This window comes from Bos grunniens, chromosome 10 (genome assembly GCF_055505025.1).
Source record: "Bos grunniens cultivar Pamir isolate PY7600 chromosome 10, Bosgru_T2T1.0, whole genome shotgun sequence".
Taxonomy (NCBI): domain Eukaryota; kingdom Metazoa; phylum Chordata; class Mammalia; order Artiodactyla; family Bovidae; genus Bos; species Bos grunniens.
Genome location: NC_141174.1, coordinates 97,027,003 through 97,034,511, shown reverse-complemented (window position 1 = coordinate 97,034,511; position 7,509 = coordinate 97,027,003).

The following is a 7,509-nucleotide window of genomic DNA, read 5'->3' as shown; positions in this document are numbered from 1 at the left end:
GCCCACAATAGTAGATATAATGGTCATCTGAGTTAAATTCACCCATTCCAGTCCATTTTAGTTCTCTGATTGCTAGCATGTCGATGTACTCTTGCCATCTCCTGTTTGACCACTTCCAATTTGCCTTGATTCATGGACCTAACATTCCAGGTTCCTATGCAATATTACTCATTACAGCATCAGACCTTGCTTCTATCACCAGTCACATCCACACCTGGGTGTTGTTTTTACTTTGGCTCCATCCCTTCATTCTTTCTGAAGTTATTTCTCCACTGATCTCCAGTAGCATATGGGGTACCTACCGACCTGGGGAGTTCATCTTTCAGTGTCTTATCTTTTTGCCTTTCATACTGTTTATGGGGTTCTCAAGGCAAGAATACTGAAGTGGTTTGCCATTCCCTTCTCCAGTGGACCACATTCTGTCAGACCTCTCCACCATGACCCATCCATCTTGGGTGGCCCCACATGGCATGGCTTAGTTTCACTGAGTTAGACAAGGCTGTGGTCCACGTGATCAGATTAGCTAGTTTTCTGTGAATGTGATTTCAGTCTGTCTGCCCTCTGATGCCCTCTCTCAGCTCCTACCATCTTACTTGGGTTTCTTTTACCTTGGACATGGGGTATGTCTTCACGCTGCTCCAGGAAAGCGCAGCCACTGCTCCTGACCTTGGACTCGGGGCAGCTCCTCTCTGCTACTCCTGTATCATGCAGCTGCTTCTCTTGCACTGTTCTGTAGCTATTTTCTTTGTGAGTACTGTGGGAATTACATTTAAAATCCTAAAATTATAACATTAATTGGAATTTATACCAATTTATCCTCAGTAACATATAAAAAACTTCTCCTTTAGTGTTAATAGCTTTGTTCTCATCCCTTTTAGTTGTTGATGTTACAAAATTACATCATTATACATTATATGCCCCAAAACATAAACTTATAATTCTTTTGAATACATTACACTCTTAAATTATGTAGAAACTAAATGTGGAGTTACAAAAACATTACAATTCTATCTTTTAGATTATAACTTTTAAAAGTGTCAGTCAGTCAGTCAGTTCAGTCGCTCAGTCGTGTCCGGCTCTCTGCGACTCCATGAATTGCAGCACGCCAGGCCTCCCTGTCCATCACCAACTCCCAGAGTTCACTCAGACTCATGTCCATCGAGTTGGTGATGCCATCCAGCCATCTCATCCTCTGTTGTCCCCTTCTCCTCCTGCCCCCAATCCCTCCCAGCATCAGAGTCTTTTCCAATGAGTCAACTCTTCTCATGAGGTGGCCAAAGTACTGGAGTTTCAGCTTTAGCATCATTCCTTCCAAAGAAATCCCAGGGCTGCTTCAGAATGGACTGGTTGGATCTCCTTGCAGTCCAAGGGACTCTCAAGAGTCTTCTCCAACACCACAGTTCAAAAGCATCAATTCTTCAGCACTTTAAAAGTTTACTAGTCTCAAATCATGTAGAAAAGAAAATATAGAGTTGCAAACTCTTGTTACAGTAATAGCTCTTATAGTTGTCCATGTATTTTCCTTTACTGATATCTTTATTTCTTCATATGGTTATGTGCAGGTTGTTCGAGGAACACATGGCACGGCTATATGCCATAGGGCTGGAGGTGGAGATGCATAGCTGGTACTGGGCTAAGAGCTGAAATTGAAATCAACTGGAATTTTACTGTCCAAGCCTTCTCCTGGAAGTTGCAAGCCTTCACTTATCTCCAGAGTTCCAAAACAGTTAACATCAGACAGATTCTTCTAGTGCAACTGTTGTCTATGTGGGAAGAGAGTTTCCTAGTTCTTTCTAATCTGCCATCTTCCAGAACTGTCCTTAAACAATTCTTACAATAATAGCAAGGTCAACTTTTTATAAGGGAGGGGAAATCTTCTTTAGTTCCCAATAATACCTAGGTGTAATACACGTAGAACTGTAATACTATCAGTTTTATAATTAAAATTCTAAGCTGCTAAAATCAACCTCTGTACCCTTTCCTTAGTTTGCTTTCCTCACTTGTCTGACCATTGTCATGAGTCTACCTTGCCCAGGAGACTCAAACCTCCCCCACCCTGTAATGATCTCTTTGATGTGTCAGCTTGGCTAGGCTACAGTCCCCAGTTAGTCAATCAGACATTAATCTAGATATTTCCTGTGAAGGTATTTTATAGATGAGCTCCACAATTAGTTAACTTTAAATAAAGGAGTTGAAAGAACTTTAAGGCTGTACAGGGTTGACACGACTGAAACAACTTTGCACACACACATGTGACTTCCCTGAGAGAACAATTCTGCCTTTGGAAATTACTTTCAGCCAGTGCCTGAGAGTTCCAGCCTACCCAGTCTGACAGCCTGCTCAGGATTTCAGAGTTGCTTAGTAACCCCCACAGTGGTGTAAATCAATTCCTTGAAATCAATCTTTCTAACATATATCTTTCACTAGTTTGCTTCTCTGGTTGAACTGATACACAACTATAAGTCGAGGATTTGCCAGAAGTAAGTGGCTCCTTCCTGTTTTCTTTTGCAACAACAGCTTCTCCAAAGCCCCCACCAAAATCGGACTTATATTTCAAGCCCCCTCCTTCCTTATCTACTCTTCTTTCATTGTAGCTTGTTTGCCTCAGCTCCTGAAAATTCCCTCTACACATCCTGGCATCTCTAGCCTTACTGTGTTTGACCTGATTCTTCCCTGAATGACCCTTAAATTCCTAAGACTCCCATATATAAGAACATCCTGCAGAGTTTGAACAAAGGTCAGCTCCCAAAGAGAATTTCTGGGTAGCAGAAATGACTATAAAAATGGTCCATCTAGGGGCTTCCTTGGTGGCTCAGTGGTAAAGAATCCACCTGCCAATTCAGGAGGCAAGTTTTGACCGCGTACCTGGGAAGATCCCACTTGTCGTGGAGCAACTAAGCCTGTGCACCACAACTGTTGATCCTGTGCTCTAGAGCCCAAGAGCTGCAGCTACTGAGCCTACGTGCTGTGACTACTGAAGCCCAAGTGCCCAAGAGCCTGTGCTCCATAAGAGAAGTCACAGCAATGAGAAGCCCACACACTGCAACCGGTAACTAGAGAACCCTGCTCACTATAACTAGAAAAAAGCCCACACAGCAATGAAGACCCAGCACAGCCAAATAAATAAATTAAAAAATTTTTTAATTAAAAAATGATCCATTAATGGTAGTTTTTTAAAAAAAATATGAAGGTCATAGAAGCACAGAAATGCTGGGGAATTTTTATAGATTCAAGGAGACTAAAGAGACATGATAACTAAATACAGTATAAAATTCTAGACTAGATCTTGTACTGGAGGAAGAATGCACTAAGGATATTAGTGGCTAAATTGACACAATTGAAATAGATAGTAGATTAAATTTTACGTTATGGTTCAAATTACTAATGTTTATAACTATGCCAGGAATAGGAAACAGAATATCCTTATTCTTAGGAAATATTCACTGAAATATTGAGGTGTAACAAACAACTTAAACTTACTCAAATAGGCAAAATAGTGATATGTATAAGTATAAACAGAGAAAATAGAACAAAATGCTAAAACTAGGCAAATCTGGGCCATAGGAATAGCGGCACTGTTACTATTCTTGGAGCTTTTCTCTGAATTTGTCAGTTTTTTCCAAAATGAAGATTTTTTTTTTTAAATAACAGCCCGTGCCTCTGTTCCCCTGAATTTTCTCTCTCCTTTGGTACTCTGACTTCAGTCTCATAGCCCCCAGAAATGTGCTATTACAACTGTCTCATTGAAGAGCAGAGGGAAACACTTACCACAACTGAGGTTCTATACAGAATATAGAACAAGGACACAAGGGAGAATGAAATAAAAAGCATAATATATACCAAAAACACAGAATTAATACAGAAATATAAAGAATTACATTTATAACAGTTTCAGATGCTAAGAATCAGAGTGAAGAATTTAAAGTCAGTAAAACCAGAGTGCTAATCAATATCAGCCATGTGACCTGGAGCGGGACATTTTACCTCTTTGTTCTTAGTGTCCTTATCCGGCACCGGGAGATATATTCTCAGTGCATGTAGGGAAAGAAGTGTTAGCAAAATTGTTGCTGGCCAAAATCTTGGCTTTCTCTACCCACTGGCGCTGAATAAAAACTACAGAGGCAGAGTTCAGAGGAAATAGAAAGGTGGCTTTAATTCTCAGCAAGCAGAGAGGGGAACACAGTAGGCTCACTCCCCAAGAACTGTGCCTCTCGCCCCCATGAGAAGTCTAGGGGCTTATATAAGATGAGAGCTCATAGTCAGGAGCCAGTGATGAGGAACAAAGGTGTTAGGGTCTTGATTTCTTCCTTTTGCACTGTTTCAAAGACAGTCCTAGGCTGGCATCAGTAACCCAGTAATTGAGTCTGGCAGTTCGGTGGCCCTGCGGCCTTCTTTCTGATATGTAACAACAGGGGGAAGCGTGTTGTTAGGGTAAACTCCAGATCCAGGATGTATTTAGTGTACAGTCAAAAGAAAATAGGTGTGAAGTATAGCTCCTGCAGAGTTAGGGGGCAGAAAAGCAAACAGTTACAGACATGCAGAGTTAGGAGCAGCACCAGTGGCTCAGTGATAAAGAGTCTGCCTGCAACTCAGGAGACACAAAAGACACGAGTTTGATTCCTGGGTCAGGAAGATCCCCTGGAGAAGGAAAGGGCAACCCACTCCAGTATTCTTGCCTGGGAAATACCATGGACAGAAAAGTCTGGCAGGCTATAGTCCATGGGGTCACAAAGAGTCGAACACGACTGAGCCACTGAGCAAAGTAAAAAGAACTAGATGTGTTCAGGTTTATCTTCTTCTCAGGAAAGGAAAAGAAAAACATTGATTCATCTTTTTTTCCCTTTTAACTGCAATAATATGAAGAAGATTCCTGAAAATGAAAGGTAAGGCGGAAAAACTAAATAGCAAATAATCTCCCACCCCCAAGATCTTAGTAATCTCATCAGTATTTTTTGCAGTCTGAAAAGCTTTGAGGTCTCCAAGAATTTCTAGCTTTAAATGGGTAGGGAAGTGAATGGGGAAAGAAAAGAGCCATATTTCCTAAGGCTCCTCTCAGAACCGTGTGCATTATATGTGGACTCACTTAGTATTTAAGACCTCATGGCACTCTCCCATGCTGCTCGTAGAAATGTAGATGTTAGAACTTCAGGTGTTTTGACAATACTTATTCAAATAAAAAGTGCATATGTGCACAATGAAATTTGTATGGGGATGTTCACAGCAGTATTGTCCTAAAAGCAAATTCATGGACATGAAATGTCCACCAAAGTGATCAGTTGAATAAACTATTATATAATACATCTATATTAAATACCGACTCTGCGACCCCACGGACTGTAGCCTACTGGGCTCCTCAATCCATGGGATTTTCCAGGCAAGAATACTGGAGTGGGTTGCCATTTCCTTCTCCAGGGGAACTTCCCGACCCAGGGATCTAACCCGGGTCTCCCACATTGCAGGCAGACGCTTTACCACCTGAGCCACAAGGGAAGCCTCATATTAAAGACTGTATCCATTAAAAGAATGAGACATATGCATATACTTATGATTTCTTATATGTGTTTACAATAGAAAGCAAGTTATGTAAGGAATGCTACCATTTTGGGGGGTTGGGAGAGGGTAGGATATACACATACCTGTCTACCTCTCCCAAGGCAATCAATTTACACTTAAACTACTGTGTGGATCACAACAAACTGGAAAATTCTTAAAGAGATAGCAATACCAAACCACCTTACCTGCCTCCTGAGTAATCTGTATGCAGGTCAAGAAGCAACAGTTAGAAGGAGACATGGAACAACGGACTGGCTTAAAATTGGGAAAGGAGTATATCAAGGGTGTATATTGTCATCCTGATTATTTAACTGATATGCAGAGTACATCATGTGAAATGCCAGGCAGGATGAATCACAAACTGGAATTAAGATTGCTGGGAGAAATATCAACAACCTCAGATACATAGGTAATACCATCCTAATGGCAGAAAGCAAAGAGGAACTAAAGAGCCTCTTGATGAGGGTGAAAATGGAGAGTGAAAAAGCTGGCTTAAAACTCAACATTCAAAAAACTAAAATCATAGCAACCAGTCTTATTACTTCATGGCAAATATAAGGGGATAAAGTGGAAACAGTGACAGATTTTATTTTCTTGGGCTCCAAAATCACTGTGGACGGTGACTGCCATGAAATTAAAAGATGCTTGCTCCTTGGAAGAAAAGCTATGACAAATCTAGACAGCATATGAAAAAGCAGAGACATCACTTTGCTGGCAAAGATCTGTATAGTCAAAGCTATGATTTTTCCAATAGTCATGTATGGATGTGGCAGCTGGACCATAAAGAAGACTGAGTGCCAAAGAATTGATGCTTTCAAACCGTGGTGCTGGAGAAGATTCTTGAGTCCCTTGGACTCAAGCAAGGAGATCAAACCAGTCAATCCTAAAGGAAATCAACCTTGAATAATCTTTGGAAGGACTGACTAATGCTGAAGCTGAAGCTCCAATACTTTGGCCACTTGATGCAAAGAACTGACTCACTGGAAAAGACCCTGATGCTGGGAAAGATTGAAGGGAGGAGGAGAAGGGGTGACAGGACGAGATGGTTGGATGGCATCACCGACTTGATGGACATGAGTTTGAGGATGCTCCAGGAGTTGGTGATGGACAGGGAAGCCTGGCGTGCTGTGGTTCATGGGGTCACAAAGAATCAGACGTGACTGAGCAACCAAACAACAACTAACAGAGCAGAATGAGGATAGCCCTTAGCAGGCAGCCATTGCTGTGCATCATTACTCTGCAACCTGTAGGTAGGCAACAGGTCTTGCTCAACCATTGGTCAGTGCCTTAGTGGGTCCCCCTCCCCGACAAGCAACCAACTGTCAATGAGTGACCATTAGGGAAGTGATTCAGCCAAGGGTGAGTAGTCATTAGGTGGAGAGTGAGGTAAGAGGCAGATTCAGGCCTTCTCCGAGGGCCCAGGGAACAGACTGGGGACTATGTCCTGCAGGGCTCTGAAGCCTTGACTAAGGCCCTCCACTAGCCTTGGCCCAGGTCTTGAGACAGTGGTAAATCTCTCCCCCTTTCCTGTCTCTGTGACCTAATAGCAGTAACTGTCTGCCTGGGTCGTAGTCTGCCTGGGCCAGTTTGATTCAGTGCCTGGCTCCCTCAGAGATGACAGCTGGGCAAAGTGTATAAACCTGACCCTGCAGGAGCTGCCAACTGAGATCTGCCTCCTCTTAGCCAGGACTGAGACCTTGGAGAGTGAAAGTTGTGCCTTGGGACCTTGCTTTTTCTTGTCAAGACACAGAATAACATCCTTTGGTAGGAGATTATAGGAACACTGTTACCTGATCATGACCTGACTTCAAGAGCAAAGGCTCTGGCACCAAGAAGTTAGCAACAACTTACCACGCCCCTCCCTCACCTTTTGCTTTTAAAGGGGCTTGCTGAAAGCTTTTAGTAACTTCGGGGTTCTTAGGGCATGAGCCACTCATCTCCTTGTATGAACCTATA